The 15,380-nt window shown below is 40.9% G+C and overlaps 1 pseudogene; it reads left to right on the top strand.

Moving 5' to 3' along the window:
* Window positions 1-507: 507 nt before the first annotated feature.
* LOC114695380 lies at window positions 508-13,888 on the top strand (annotated as a pseudogene).
* The last annotated feature ends 1,492 nt before the right edge of the window (window positions 13,889-15,380 follow it).

Below are 15,380 nucleotides of genomic sequence, written 5' to 3'. Positions count from 1 at the left end.
GATGTGAATGCACAGTCTGTAGCAACTACAGAAATCAGAAAAGTTAAATGGGACCATTGTCAGGATAGGGGTTTGGGGAGCAACAGAGAGGTGAATGGCAGGGAACAAGTGATCTGAGCAAGGAAATAAAAAAGGGAGGGCTCCTTGTGGGGGGAAGGTAAATGAAGAAGGTGGAGGAGGGCAAAGAGACTAGCAGAATACAAGTGATCTGAAGGGCAAATGGGAAAAGAAAGGATTCTTTAGGGAGGGTGAAGATGTAAATGAAGGAGGGAGGTGGGTCAAGTCACAAAAACATCTAAAAAACCACACGGAATCATAGTGTTAATAGCTACAAAAAATATATTACACATAACTCCATGTATACATAGAATCTTAATAAACATTTCTCATCTGGGCTGATGGTGCTCCCTCCAAGAGTCAAAGACCTCCTAACACATACCCCAATATCAGACATGAGAAGCCCTCCTTTGAATTGTTGATCAGGGCTGTCCAAGAGCCTCCCAAAATATGCAGCCCAATGCCATAGCCCTCAGTTACACTCCAGAGGTGGAAGGTAAGTTCCTATTGCTGAAGACACCACGCACTTTAGAAACAGGGCCCAGAGATCCCTAAGCTGGAACTGATCTCAGCGCTCCCTCCCCTGAGGACTAGCTTTCAGGGGACAAGAAGGCATCATGCAAGTTTCCAAAGTCAATGACACCTGTGAACCACATCAACAACCAGCATGGTGTGATAACCCTAAGGGTGCAGTAGTGGCAGAAATGCCTTGGAGGTAACCAGCAGCTCTCTAATTGGACTAAGACCTAGTCAATAAGAGGGAGACCATTCCTGGTACTGGAAGCCCATTTAACTACTCAGTGCTAGTAAGTCATGATTATTGGAGGATAATCTGTGATCACTAATTTATTAAACCACCATTATCCCTAACAATCTATAAACATTTGCCCTTATACCTACAGGTAAGTGTAGTCTTCACTCCTCATCAAAAAAACTTTGCAACAGACAGAGACACCTCCAGAAAACCACAACTGATCAAAATGCAGAGTTGTGGCGCACAGTCCCAGTGGATATATCTACAAACCATGTCTCCTCCTAAGACTCAGGGAGTATTGCAGAAGAAAGAGGGGAAAGATTGTAAGAGCTACACCCATAAGGACTCATCAACGTAACAGCCCAAATGTAAGAAAAAAAGGATGACCCCAGAGAAGAGGCTAAGCTGGACAGAGAATACCCCATAAGGCCTCAACCCTACACAAAACTATAGGCAACAGAGGACAGCTGGGAATGGGAGAGGTGACTTCCACTTGGAAAGAGCACATCAATTAGTTGTCCAGTATCAGTCATCCCTGAAAACACAGCATCATATGGACTTTGAACAGGTTATATTTAAGAATATATATGTATATAAGCATACATATATGCATTCAATAAAATTTTTTAAAGGAGGCCATGCATTAAAGAAGACTGAGGAGGGGTGTATGGGAGGGTTTGGAGGAAGGAAATGGAAGGGAGAAATGTTTAATTAAATTACAATCTCAAAAAAAAATAATTGGGCCTAGAGAGATGACTTGGTTAAGAGCACTAGCTGTGTTTTGTTTTGTTTTGTTTGGGGATCTCAATTCCCAGGCCCCACATGGTGACTCACAACCATCTGTAACTCTAGTTTCAGAGGATCTGACACCCTCTTCCCTCTTCAGCTGGCACCAAGCGTGCACATGATGCACAAACATATATGCAGGTAAAACATCCATACACTTAAAATAACTTTTTAAATGCTCTGTTATACCTTGTACTAGAAATCCTAGCTAATGCAGTAAGATAAGAAAAAGGAAAGGTATACTGACTGGAAATGAAGGAACAAATCTCTTTGTTCACAGATGATATTATTGTGTTGCTATTTCTTCCTAATTGAAACATTTCCTCCTTGGAAGGAAGTAGTCTAAGATTCAGGAGGATCAGAAAGTCTTGAGATTCACAAGGACCCCCTCCAAAGCTTATATAAGCAGTAAACAATTAAGGGGAGATAAGGTCTCTTTGTTGGAGCTATTTGTTCAGGGAACTCTAGAGATGCAGCTTCTGAGAGTCACTGCCTGTGTTGGGGGTAGAGTTTGTGGTGATACATTCATTCATGTTCCGTTAAGTAGTCCCAAGAGACCCACTGATTCATCAAGCTCGGCTTTAGTAGTAGACTCTTGTCCTTTATCTGTTGCTGGTGTTCTGGGGCAAATAGACATCTGTCCATGTCTCCCCAGGAAAATTCACACAACACGATCTATGTAGATTAAAGGAATCAATAACAAAATCTCAGGAAGATATGTGAAGCTAGTAAGGTGGCAGAAAACACAGTTAATGTATCATAAGGCCAGTATCTTATATACCACCAAGGAACAAGTAGGATTTGAAGTTAAAAAAAAATAAAAATGCTATTACACTAATACCCCTCAAAATGAAATAGGTGTAAGTCTAACAACGTATGCACTAGATCTAGTTGAGAAAAATTATAAAACACTGATACACAAGAGAAGCAAATTAAACAGAGATACATTGTACGTTCATAAAAACTCTGTCTTATCAAGATATTAGTTCTTACCAAATTACTGTAACTATGGATTTAATACAATCCATTTCCAATTCCCCAGAAAGCTATTTTGTAGATATTAACAAGTGAATTCTACAGTTTATGTGGGAGAGGTAAAATAGTTAGACTAAGCAAAGCAGTATTGAAGGGACAGACTAACACTGAAGAGTTGACATTGCCCAACCTCAGGACTCAACTATAAAGTTACATTGATCAGGATAGTACAATATTAGTCAAGGAACAGGTATGTAGAACACAATTCAGAGCCCAGAAATAGACCCAAATAAGTGTAGCAAACTGATCAATAACAAAGGAGAAAAGTCAATAAAATAGGTCAAGGATAGCCTTATCAACTGAACTAGAACAATCAAACACTTACATGCATTAAAAAAAAAAGATATGCCAGGTGATGGTGGCATATGCCTTTAATCTCAGCACTTGGGAGGCAGAGGCAGGCAGATTTCTGACTTTGAGGCCAGCATGGTCTACAGAGTGAGTTCCAGGACAGCCAGGACTGTTATACAGAGAAACCCTGTCTCTAAAAAAAAAAAAAAAAAAAATAGATTATACCTATCACAAAACTTAAATAATACAACTAAAAATAAAATACAAAATTGAAATATCTAGGAAAAAATCTAGGTGATCTTGGATTTGCCAATGACTTTTTTCATTTATTTATTATTTATTTAAGTATGTGTGATGTACACAGAGGCACACACATGCCATGGAATGCATGTGAATGTCAAAGGACAACTTTCAAGAGTGAGTGCTCTCCCTCAACCATGTGGGTCCCAGAGCTTGAACCCAGGCTGTTGAGCTTGAAGTCAAGCACCTTTACCCAGTAAGCCATTTCACTGACCTACAGAATGTGACATGTGTAAGACATGACCTGCTGTACTTTAGATCTTCAATGTCCCCTGAAGTCCATGTGTTAAATTCTTATTCCCACATGGTGCTCTTAGGAGTTTGTAGAAACATGAAGGTAGATCCTAATAGAAGGTCTTTGGGTTATTAGGGGTATCCCCTTAAAGGAGAAGTCCAGTTCCTTTCTCTTTCTTCCTGTCTCCTGGCTCACCATGAGGAATCAGATGAACAGCTTCCTCGGCCATCCACCTCCATTATGATGTGTTGCCTCTCCCCAAACCCAAAGCAGCAGAGTAAATAGAAGTGGGCTGAAACCACTGAAACACACAGCCAAATGAACTGTCTCTAAACATTGACCATCTCAAGCATTGTCATAGTGATAGAAAGCTGAGTAGCACATGACCTGTGAAAGACTTGATAAGCTGGACATCACCGAAATGAACTCTCTGCTCTGCAGAAAACATAATTGAGAGAATAAACAGGCAAACCACAAACTAAGAGATGTTTTCCCAGAATCTTCATCCATAATAGACAAAGTACTACTCAACAATAGAAGAACTGTCATAGTTTGGGTTTTTATTGTTGCAACAACACCATGACCACAGCAACTTTTATAAAGTAAAATATTTAATTGGAGTGGCTCACTTACAGTTTCAGAGGTTCAGTTCATTATGAGCATGGTAGCATGCAGGCAGATGCAGTACCAAAGTAGTAGCTGAGAGTCCTACATCTTGCAGGCAACAGGAAGTTGACTGAGATGCTGAACACATAGGAAACCTCAAAATCCAACCCTACACTGACACACTTCCTCTAACAAGGCCATATCTTTTGTCCCATCACTCAGGAAGTAGAGCCAGGCAGATCTCTGTGAGTTTGAGGCCAACCTGGTCTACAGAGCTAGATCTAGGACAGGCACCAAAACAACATGGAGAAACCCTGTCTCAAAAAAGTAAAAACAAAAAACAAAAAACAAAAAACAAAAAAAAAAAAGAAAGAAAGAAAAAGAAAAAAGGTGTGTACCACCGCACCTGGCTCTAAGCTTTTCTTTAGTTCCTTTCCATAAGTTGGAAACTTAGCTGGATGGGAACTGGACCTGAGATCACCACTCCTTTTATTCCATTTCTTAATCTGTTTATGTCCTTGAATACAGAATTTAGCTCCATTCCACCATTCTGGTGCTCTTTTTCACCTCAAATATTGTTCCTTGCTCAGCTTTCTTTTTTTTTCATGATAAATCTTCATCAGAGTTAACACTAGTAACCACACAATAGATTCTATCCTAGGCTGTTTTAAGATTTCTTCTGCCAACAGAACTAATGCAAAAATCTTCACTTTAGTTTGTCTCAGGCAGACTAGGACAAGGGCAAAAGGCAGCCACTTCCTTCACCAACGTATCACAAGGCCAGTCTCCAGGCCACATACTAAGATTTTTCTCCTCTGATGCTCACAGTTCAAATCATTCTTAGCACCATTGTCTTCCATGCTCCTACTCATATGGCTCATTAAGCAGTACTTGAACCATTCCACTGCTTTCCTAACCCAAACTCCCCAAGTCCACATTACTCCAAACAAAAACGAGTTCAGGCCCATCACAGCAATATCCCAGTCCCTGGCACCAACTTCTGTCTTAGGGTTTTTATTGCTGTGAAGAGACACCATTGACCATGGCAACTCTTTTTTTTTTTTTTTTTATATATATTTTTTATTTTACAATTTCATTCAGTTCTACATATCAGCCATGGGTTCCCCTATTCTCCCCCCTCCCATGCCCTCCCCTTACCCCCAGCCCACCCTCCATTCCCACCTCCTCCAGGACAAGTCCTCCCCTGAGGACTGTGATCAAATTGGTAGACTCAGTCCAGGGAGGTCCAGTCCCTTCCTCCCAGACTAAGCCAAGTGTCCCTGCATAAGTTCCAGGTTTCAGACAGCCAACTCATGGAATGAGCACAGGACTTGGTCCCACTGCCTAGATGCCTCCCAAACTGATCAAGCCAATCAACTGTCTCACCTATTCAGAGGGCCTGATCCAGCTGGGAGCCCCTCAGCCTTTGGTTCATAGTTCATGTGTTTCCATTCATTTGGCTATTTTTTTTCAATAATTGAGTAAAACTGAAATTTATTATATGCCACAGTCGTCCTAGGGACCTCCATGCTGTATATATAGCCTCTATGGTTCTATGGGTTGTGGTCTGATTGTTCATTTTATATCTAGAATCCACCAATGAGTGAGTACATACCATAACTGTCTTTCTGGGTTTGGGTTACCTCACTCAGGATGATTTTTTCTAGTTCCATCCATTTGCCTGCAAATTTCATGCTTTCATTGTTTTTCTCTGCTGAGTAGTACTCCATTGTGTATATGTACCACATTTTTTCCATCCATTCTTCCGTTGATGGGCATCTAGGTTGTTTCCAGGTTCTGGCTATTACAAATAGTGCTGCTATGAACATAGCTGAGCATGTATCTTTATGGTATGAATCAGCATTCTTTGGGTATATGCCCAAGAGTGGGATGGCTGGGTCTTGAGGTAGTTCGATTCCTAATTTTCTGAGAAACCGCCATACTGATTTCCACAGTGGTTGTACAAGTTTACATTCCCACCAACAGTGGAGGAGTGTTCCCTTTGCTCCACATCCTCTCCAACATTAGTTGTCATTGGTGTTTTTGATCTTAGCCATTCTAACAGGTGTAAGGTGGTATCTCAGAGTCGTTTTGATTTGCATTTCTCTGATGATTAAGGATGTTGAGCATTTCTTTAAATGTCTTTCAGCCATTTGTAGTTCTTGTTTTGTGAATTCTCTGTTTAGCTCTTTAGCCCATTTTTTAATTGGACTGTTCAGTGCTTTGATGTCTAGTTTCTTGAGTTCTTTATATATTGTGGAGATCAATCCTCTGTCAGATGTGGGGCTGGTGAAGATCTTTTCCCAATCTGTTGGCTGTCTTTTTGTCTTATTGACTGTGTCTTTTGCCCTGCAAAAGCTTCTCAGTTTTGAGAGGTCCCATTTATTAATGGTTGTGCTCAGGGTCTGTGCTGTCGGTGTTTTATTTAGGAAATGGTCTCCGGTGCCAATGCGTTCAAGAGTGCTTCCTATTTTCTTTTCTATTAAGTTTAGTGTAACTGGATTTATGTTTAGGTCTTTGATCCACTTGGACTTGAGTTTTGTGCATGGTGACAGATATGGATCTATTTGTAGTCTTTTACATATTGACATCCAGTGATGCCAGCACCATTTGTTGAAGATACTTTCTTTGTTCCATTGTATAGTTTTGGCTCCTTTGTCAAAAACCAGGTGTTCATATGTGCATGGATTAATGTCAGGGTCTTCAATTCGATTCCATTGGTCCGTATGTCGGTTTTTATACCAGTACCAAGCTGTTTTTATTACTATAGCTCTATAGTAGAGTTTGCGGTCCGGGATGGTGATGCCTCCAAGGGTTGCTTTATCGTATAGGATTCTTTTAGCTATCCTGGGTCTTTTGTTTTTCCATATAAAGTTGAGTATTTTTCTTTCCAAGTCTGTGAAGAATTGTGTTGGGATTTTGATGGGGATTGCATTGAATCTGTAGATTGCTTTTGGTAAGATTGCCATTTTTACTATGTTAATCCTACCTATCCATGAGCATGGGAGGTCCTTCCATTTTCTGATATCTTCTTCAATTTCTTTCTTTAGAGATTTAAAGTTCTTATCAAAAAGGTCTTTCACTTGTTTAGTTAGTGTTATCCCAAGGTATTTTATATTATTTGTGGCTATTGTAAAGGGTGATGTTTCTCTGACTTCTTTCTCAGCCCTTTTATCATTTGTGTATAGGAGGGCTACTGATTTTTTTGAGTTGATCTTGTATCCTGCCACTTTACTGAAGGAGTTTATCAGCTGTAGAAGTTCCCTGGTCACTTATGTATACTATCATATCATCTGCAAATAGTGAAAGTTTGACTTCTTCCTTGCCAATTTGTATCCCTTTGATCTCCTTTTGTTGTCTTATTGCTCTAGCTAGAACTTCTAGTACTATATTGAATAAATATGGGGAGAGTGGACAGCCTTGTCTTGTTCCTGAATTTAGTGGTATCGCTTTGAGTTTCTCTCCGTTTAATTTGATGTTTGCTGTTGGCTTGCTATAAATTGCTTTTATTATGTTTAGAAATGTTCCTTGTATTCCTATTCTTTCTAAGACCTTTATCATGAAGGGGTGTTGGATTTTGTCAAAGGCTTTTTCAGCATCTAGGGAGATGATCATGTGGTTTTTTTTCTTTCAGTTTGTTTATATGGTGTATTACATTGACTGATTTCCGTATGTTGAACCATCCTTGCATCCCTGGGATGAATCCTACTTGGTCGTGATGGATGATTGTTTTGATGTATTCTTGGATTCGGTTTGCCAATATTTTGTTGAGTATTTTTGCATCAATGTTCATGAGGGAGATTGGTCTGTAGTTCTCTTTCTTTGTTGCATCTTTGTGTGGTTTGGGTATCAGGGTGATTGTAGCCTCATAAAAAGAGTTTGGTAGTGTTCCTTCTGTTTCTATTGTGTGGAACACTTTGAAGAGGATTGGTATTAGTTCTTTGAAAGTCTGGTAGAATTCTGCACTGAAACCATCTGGTCCTGGGCTTTTTTTAGTTGGGAGACTTTTGATGACTGTTTCTATTTCTTTAGGGGTTATTGGTCTATTTAAATGGTTTATCTGGTCTTGATTTAATTTTTGTATGTGGTATTTATCCAGAAAATTGTCCATTTCTTCCTGGTTTTCCATTTTTGTGGAGTACAGGTTTTTGAAGTATGATCTGATGATTCTCTGGATTTCCTCATTGTCTGTTGTTATGTCTCCCTTTTCATTTCTGATTTTGTGAATTTGGGTGCTCTCTCTTTGCCTTTTGGTTAATTTGGCTAGTGGTTTGTCTATCTTGTTGATTTTTTCAAAGAACCAACTCTTTGTTTCATTGATTTTTTGTATTGTTCTCTTGTTTTCTATTTCGTTGATTTCAGCCCTCAATTTGATTATTTCCTGGCGTCTATTTCTCCTGGGTGAGTTTGTTTCTTTTTGTTCTAGAGCTTTCAGTTGTGCTGTTAATTCATTGGTATGGGATTGCTCCATCTTCTTTATGTGTGCATTTAGAGCTATGAATTTTCCTCTTAGCACTGCTTTCATAGTGTCCCATAAGTTTGGGTATGTTGTACTTTCATTTTCATTGAGTTCTAGGAACTCTTTAATTTCCGTCTTTATTTCTTCCTTGACCCATTGATTTTTCAGGTGGGCATTATTCAGTTTCCATGAGTTTGTGGGTTTTCTATAATTTTTGTTGTTATTGAGTTCTAACTTTCTTTTTTTTTTTTTTTTTTTTTGGTTTTTCGAGACAGGGTTTCTCTGTGTAGCTTTGCGCCTTTCCTGGAACTCACTTGGTAGCCCAGGCTGGCCTTGAACTCACAGAGATCCGCCTGCCTCTGCCTCCCGAGTGCTGGGATTAAAGGCGTGCGCCACCACCGCCCGGCTTGAGTTCTAACTTTAAGGCATGGTGGTCTGATAAGATACAGGAGGTTATTCCAATTTTTTTGTATCTGTTGAGATTTGTTTTGTGTCCAAGCATGTGGTCAATTTTTGAGAAGGTTCCATGGGGTGCTGAGAAGAAGGTATATTCTTTTGTGTTAGGATGGAATATTCTGTAGATATCTATTAGGTCCATTTGAGTCATAACATCTGTTAGGTCCTTTATTTCTTTGTTAAGTTTCAGTCTTGTAGATCTATCTTTTGGTGAGAGTGGTGTGTTAAAATCTCCCACTACTAATGTGTGGGGTTTGATGTGCGTTTTAAACTTTAGTAGTGTTTCTTTTATGAATGTGGGTGCTTTTGTATTTGGAGCATAAATGTTTAGAATCGAGACTTCATCTTGGTGGATTTTTCCCGTGATGAATATGTAATGTCCATCCTGGTCTCTTTTGATTGATTTTAGTTTGAAGTCTATTTTATTAGATATTAGGATAGCTACACCAGCTTGTTTCTTAGGTCCATTTGCTTGGAAAACCTTTTCCCAGCCTTTTACTCGGAGGTAGTGTCTGTCTTTGGAGTTAAGGTGTGTTTCTTGTATGCAGCATATGGATGGGTCCTGTTTTTTTATCCATTCTGTTAGCCTGTGTCTTTTTATAGGTGAGTTGAGACCATTGATATTGATGGATATTAATGACCAGTGATTGTTAATTCCTGTTATTTTTTTGGTTGTGTTGTGTTGTCCTTCTGTGGTGTATGTTGGTGTAGGATTATCTATTGCTTGATTTTTCATGGATGTGTTTAGCTTCTTTGGGTTGAATTTTCCCTTCTAGTGCTTTCTGTAGGGCTGGGTTTGTGGACAGGTATTGATTAAATCTGGTTTTATCCTGGAATATTTTGTTTACTCCGCCTATGGTGATTGAGAGTTTTGCTGGGTATAATAGTCTGGGTTGGCATCCGTGGTCTCTTAGTGTCTGCATGAGGTTTGTCCATGATCTTCTAGCTTTCATAGTCTCTATTGAGTAGTCTGGTGTTATTCTGATGGGTTTGCCTTTATATGTTACTTGGTCCTTTTCCTTTGCAGCTCTTAATATTTTTTCTTTATTCTGTGTGTTTAATGTTTTGATTATTATGTGGCGAGGGGACTTTTTTTTTGGATCCAGCCTATTCGGTGTTCTGTAAGCTTCTTGTATCTTCATAGGTATTTCTTTCTTTAGGTTGGGAAAGTTTTCTTCTATGATTTTGTTGAATATATTTTCTGTGCCTTTGAGTTGGTATTCTTCTCCTTCTTCTATCCCTATTATTCTTAGGTTTGGTCTTTTCATGGTGTCCCAAATTTCCTGGACGTTTTGTGTTAGGACTTTTTTGTCTTTATTGTTTTCTTTGACTGACGAATCTATTTTCTCTATCGTGTCTTCAGTGTCAGAGATTCTCTGTTCCATCTCTTGCAATCGGTTGGTTATGCTTGTTTCTGTAGTTCCTGTTCGTTTTGTCAGGATTTCTATTTCCAGCATTCCCTCAGCATGTGTTTTCTTTATTGTCTCAAATTCATTTTTCAGATCTTGGAATGTTTCTTTCATCTGTTTAATTGCTTTTTCTTGGCTTGATTTGATTTCTTCCCATTTTTTGTTCATTTTTTCTTCCATTTCTTTAAGGGAGTTTTTTATTTCCTCTTTAATGGAGTTTTTCATTTCCTCTTCAAGGGAAGATTTTATTTCCTCTTTAAGGGAGTTTTTTATTTCCTCTTTAAGGAAAGTTTTTATTTCCTCTTTAAGGTAGTTTTTCAATTCCTCTTTAAGGAAAGTTTTTATTTCCTCATTGAGGGAATGTTTTATTTCTTCTTTAAGGGCCTCTATCATCTTCTTAATGTCATTTTTAGGGTTGATTTCTTCTGTTTCTTCTGTCATGGTATGTTTAGGTCTTGCAGGTGTAGAATCACTAGGTTCTGATGTTGCCATATAGGTCTTTATGTTGTTGCCTGTATTTTTGCACTGGTGTCTACTCATCTCTTCCTCTGTGAGGTGCAGGTGGTGTCTGTGTCTGAGAGTGCCTCTCTTGTTCTGATTTTTAGTCTTGGTTTAGTAGTGGTTCTTGGTTAAATTGGTGCTATTGGGCTATTTCTTCAGGGGCAGCTGATTTCGATTGGTGAATTATATACTTATGATTCTGGTGATCTGGTTTGGTGTCTGGGTAGCTCCTTCTTCTGTGTTCCCAGGTCACGTTTTGTTCATTCGTCAACTCCTCAGCTGATCTTGTTTCTTCAGACTTTAAACTGTAGGCATCTGAATCCTCTCCCAGATGGGTTTCAACTGAGCAGGGTAGTCTCACCAACACCTCCAAGTTGTTGGGTTTCACAGGATCAGCAGCTGGGCCCTGGGTTGTCCTCAGATGGAGTGTTCAGATTTGTTCTGGTTCTGACCCACGGAGATAGCTTCTTCCCCAGATGTTGGGGTTAGGGGCGTCCCTGTTCCAAGATGCATCTGCTTGTCTCCGTCCCTGGGCCTGTCTACCTCTGCGGTCCACCGCCGGGCCTGTATGTCCCTGTCAGCTGCTGCTGGGTCTGTCTGCCTCTGGGGGCCGCCACTGGGCCTGAATGTCTCTGCCGGCTGCAGCCGGGACTGAATGTCCCTGTCGGCCGCTGCTGACATGGCAACTCTTATAAAGAAAACATTTAATTGGAGTGGCTCTCTTACAGTTCAGAGGTTCAGTTCATTATCATCATGGCAGGGAGCATGTCAGCATGCAGGCAGACATGGTGCTGGAGTAATAGCTGAGACTCCTGCATCTTGCAGGAAACAGGAAGTTGACTGAGACACTGGGAAGTATCCTGAGCATAGAAAACCTCAAAGCCCACCCCCACAGTGACACATTTCCTCCAAAAAGGTCATACCCACTCCAACAAAGCCACACTTCCTAATAGTGCCTCTCTCCATGAGATTATGTGTAGCTGGAAGTTTTTCTGTGTCCTGCCTGGCCCGCAGTCTCTCACCCAGAGTCCTGCAGCCTTTTATAAAATAACCACACAGAGGCTTAATATTACTTGTAACTGCTTGGCCATTTGCTCAGGGTTATTACTGACTAGCTCTTACACTTAAATTAACCCATAATTCTTATTTATGTTTAGCCATGTGGCCTGGTACCTTTTCTCAGTTCTGCCTTCACATCTTGCTTCCTCTGTATCTGGCTGGCGACTCCTGACCCAGCCTTCCTCTTCCCAGAATTCTCCTTGTCTGCTTATCCCGCCTATACTTTCTGCCTCACTACTGGCCAATCAGCATTTTATTTATCAACCAATCAGAGCAACACATTTTCACAGCACAGAGAATGACATCACCCATCAATTATGGGGGCCAATTACACTCAAACTACCATAAGAACCAAATTAAAAAGTAGTCCCAGGGCTTGGAAAGATAGCTCAATGGTTAAGAGTGAATGTGCTTGTGGAGGACCTGAGGTCAGTTCCCAGCATCCACCATTGAGCAGCTCACAACCCCCAGCTCTACAGGCTCTAAGGCTTTCTTCCTGTCTCTAGACATCTGCATACACATGTGGGTGCTCACACTCACATACACACCACACACATTCTTAAATTATATATATATATATATATATATATATATTACAGATGGCAAGCGAGTATATGGAATCCTGCTCTACATTGGATGCTGTCAGAATACAAATCATCACTACATACTTTCCAGAATGCAAATCATCACTACATACTTGCCACAGTGGCCAAAATCCAATGCTCTGCATGCCTGGAACTGCCACAGACAGGAAGCCACTGGAGCTTTTGTTCTTCACTGTGGAAATGAGAAACAGCTCAACCACAATGGAAGACAGATTGGCCATTTCTTAGAAGATAAAACATGCCGTTACCAAGCACATTACAATACGCTTCCTAATATTTACCCAATGGAGCTGAAACCATGAGTTTGGCCACACAAACACCTGCAAGTGGATGTTGGCAGCGGCTCTATTCATAATTGCCCAAATCTGGAGGAAACAACCAAGATACCTGTCAGCAAGTCGATTGGTAAATAAGCGATAACCTAGCCAGAGTGGAGAATCATTCTTCACTTGAAAGAAATTGTCTCCGGATGATGGCACTCTTGGCCTGGCTACAGGTTCACTGAAGGAAAATGATGAGCCCTAGATTCCAAGGCCCTCTTGTCCTCCTGACCTCTTCCCGCTGGTGTCCTACAGTCCAGACCCTGTGTGGACTGTGGGATGCCCCTCCTTCCTCAGGACCTGTTGTCATGGTGCTAAACTTTCCCCAGGTCGAGTACTCAGGATGTACCAAGGGAGTGGTCCCCAGTAGCTGCTGGTCCTTTACAACCCACAAGCACTGTGCTTCACTTCCAAGTCCTGTGTACACCAACCAAATATACAGTTTGTGATGAAGAAGGATATTTGACACCTCAGTCTTGCATTGACACAGTGACTTGACGTGTGGTCCCCATCCCCAGCCACTATGATGTCCAGGACCAACTCCGCATTGAGTTGTCTGGGGTGAAGGAGGGATGAGTGGTCAGACAAAAAGACATCACCTCTGCTCTTTGGGCCCCAGAGTACCCCTTTGAATGTCAGTGATGTTCCAAGGCCAACTCAGGATCTCCGGTGAGGACAGGATCAATCCCAGCCAGACATCTCCAGGAGCGGTTTCTGGCAGCTAGCTGCCAGCTCCTTCCTGTTCTAATGGCTAACCATCAGGTCTCTGAGGCCTTCCTATTACAGCTACCACAGGACAAACTTGGTAGCCAGCTGCCTCAAGTATTACATGTGTCCCTGGGACAGAAATTGGTGGCAGCTTACATCTCAGGCCTCCTCACCATGGTGTTCTTCTAGATGTGAGCTCTCAGTTGAACCCACCCACTCTCCTTCCCCTGTAGGGACCTGATGCGGTCATTGGGATGTTTGTGCTTGCCCCCATGTCTCTTCTCCTTCATGCTCATCCTTCAGCTGTCATACCCCATCCCAAATGCCTGGGGATCTGTACTCATATTCCAAGCTGAAAAAAATAAATTCTTATAATAAAAAAAAAAGAACCACCAATCTGTGAAAAGACATAATAAAGCAAAATAAATGCAGAGTACCATCCGGAAGGAGCTATTGAAAGGCAGCATAGGATTGGAATTAATCTCAATGACATTCTGGAAAAGGCAGAATTATAAAGGTGGAGAAGACACTAGTGGTTTCCGGGAGTTAAGGGAGAGAAAGATGAGCTGGTGGGACACAGAATAAACTGTTTTGTGAAATGCTGTAATGATGACTCATTCACTTGTCCAAGCCCACAGGACATTCACCACCAAGTGTTGACACTAATGTGACCATGGAGGCTCATCAGTCTGATAGGTGGTGGAGCTGGTAATGGGGAAGACTCTGTGTAGTGACAGTTTGTGTATGATCTAACAAATAAAACTCGTCTGAAGATTGGAGGGCAGAGCCAGCCACTAGTTAGCCATAGAGGCCAGGCAGTGGTAGCACATGCGTTTAATCCCACCACTAGGGAGGTTGAGACAGGAAGTGATATGGCTGAGTGGAGAAAAGCAATATAAGGCAGGAGGAGAGAGGAACTCCTTCTTTTTCTGCTGAGGAGTTGGTGAGGTGAGAGGTGTCTATGGCTTGTTCCTTTGTCTCTCTGATCTTTCAGCACTTACCCCAATATCTGGCACAGGGTTTTTATTAAGATCAATTAGGATTCATGCTGCAACTCTGTGTATATGGTGTGTGTGTGTGGCATCTAAAACTTCTGTCTTATTTTTTTAAGTCATGGCTGGTGGCTCTTGCATTACCAATGCATCTCCTACTGTTTTGGAGACAGACTTTCTTCTTTTCTAAAAGGTTAATTAATTTACTACCTTATTAATTAGGGGATGGAGCAATGGCTCAGTGGCTAAAAGCACTTATTGCTTTTGCAGAGGACCTTTGCTTAAAACTGTCTGTAACTCCAGTTCCAATGGATCCAATGCCATTTCCTGACCCCCTCAGGCACCAGGGACATGGTGCATAGACATACATGCAAGCAAAACACTCATAAAATAAATCTGTTAAAAATTAAATAGTTAACTTAAGCCGGGCGTTGGTGGCGCACGCCTTTAATCCCAGCACTCGGGAGGCAGAGCCAGGCGGATCTCTGTGAGTTCGAGGCCAGCCTGGGCTACCAAGTGAGCTCCAGGAAAGGCGCAAAGCTACACAGAGAAACCCTGTCTCGAAAAACCAAAAAAAAAAAAAAAAAAAAAAATTAAATAGTTAACTTAAAAGCTATATTTCTTAAAGGCCCTTGTTGCAGCATTTAAAAAACTTTATTTAAAGTTTTCCTAATTCTGTTTAGGCACAAGTAGGAGTCTGGTATGGTCATATGCTATTTCTCCTTGTAAATACTTAGTAGTGAAATAATTAGATCATAGCATGCTTTTTGAGATTCTATGTATTTATTTATTTTATGTGTATGAGTG

Source organism: Peromyscus leucopus, chromosome 1 (genome assembly GCF_004664715.2).
Source record: "Peromyscus leucopus breed LL Stock chromosome 1, UCI_PerLeu_2.1, whole genome shotgun sequence".
Lineage (NCBI taxonomy): Eukaryota > Metazoa > Chordata > Mammalia > Rodentia > Cricetidae > Peromyscus > Peromyscus leucopus.
This window is presented reverse-complemented; position numbering and strand designations above follow the sequence as displayed.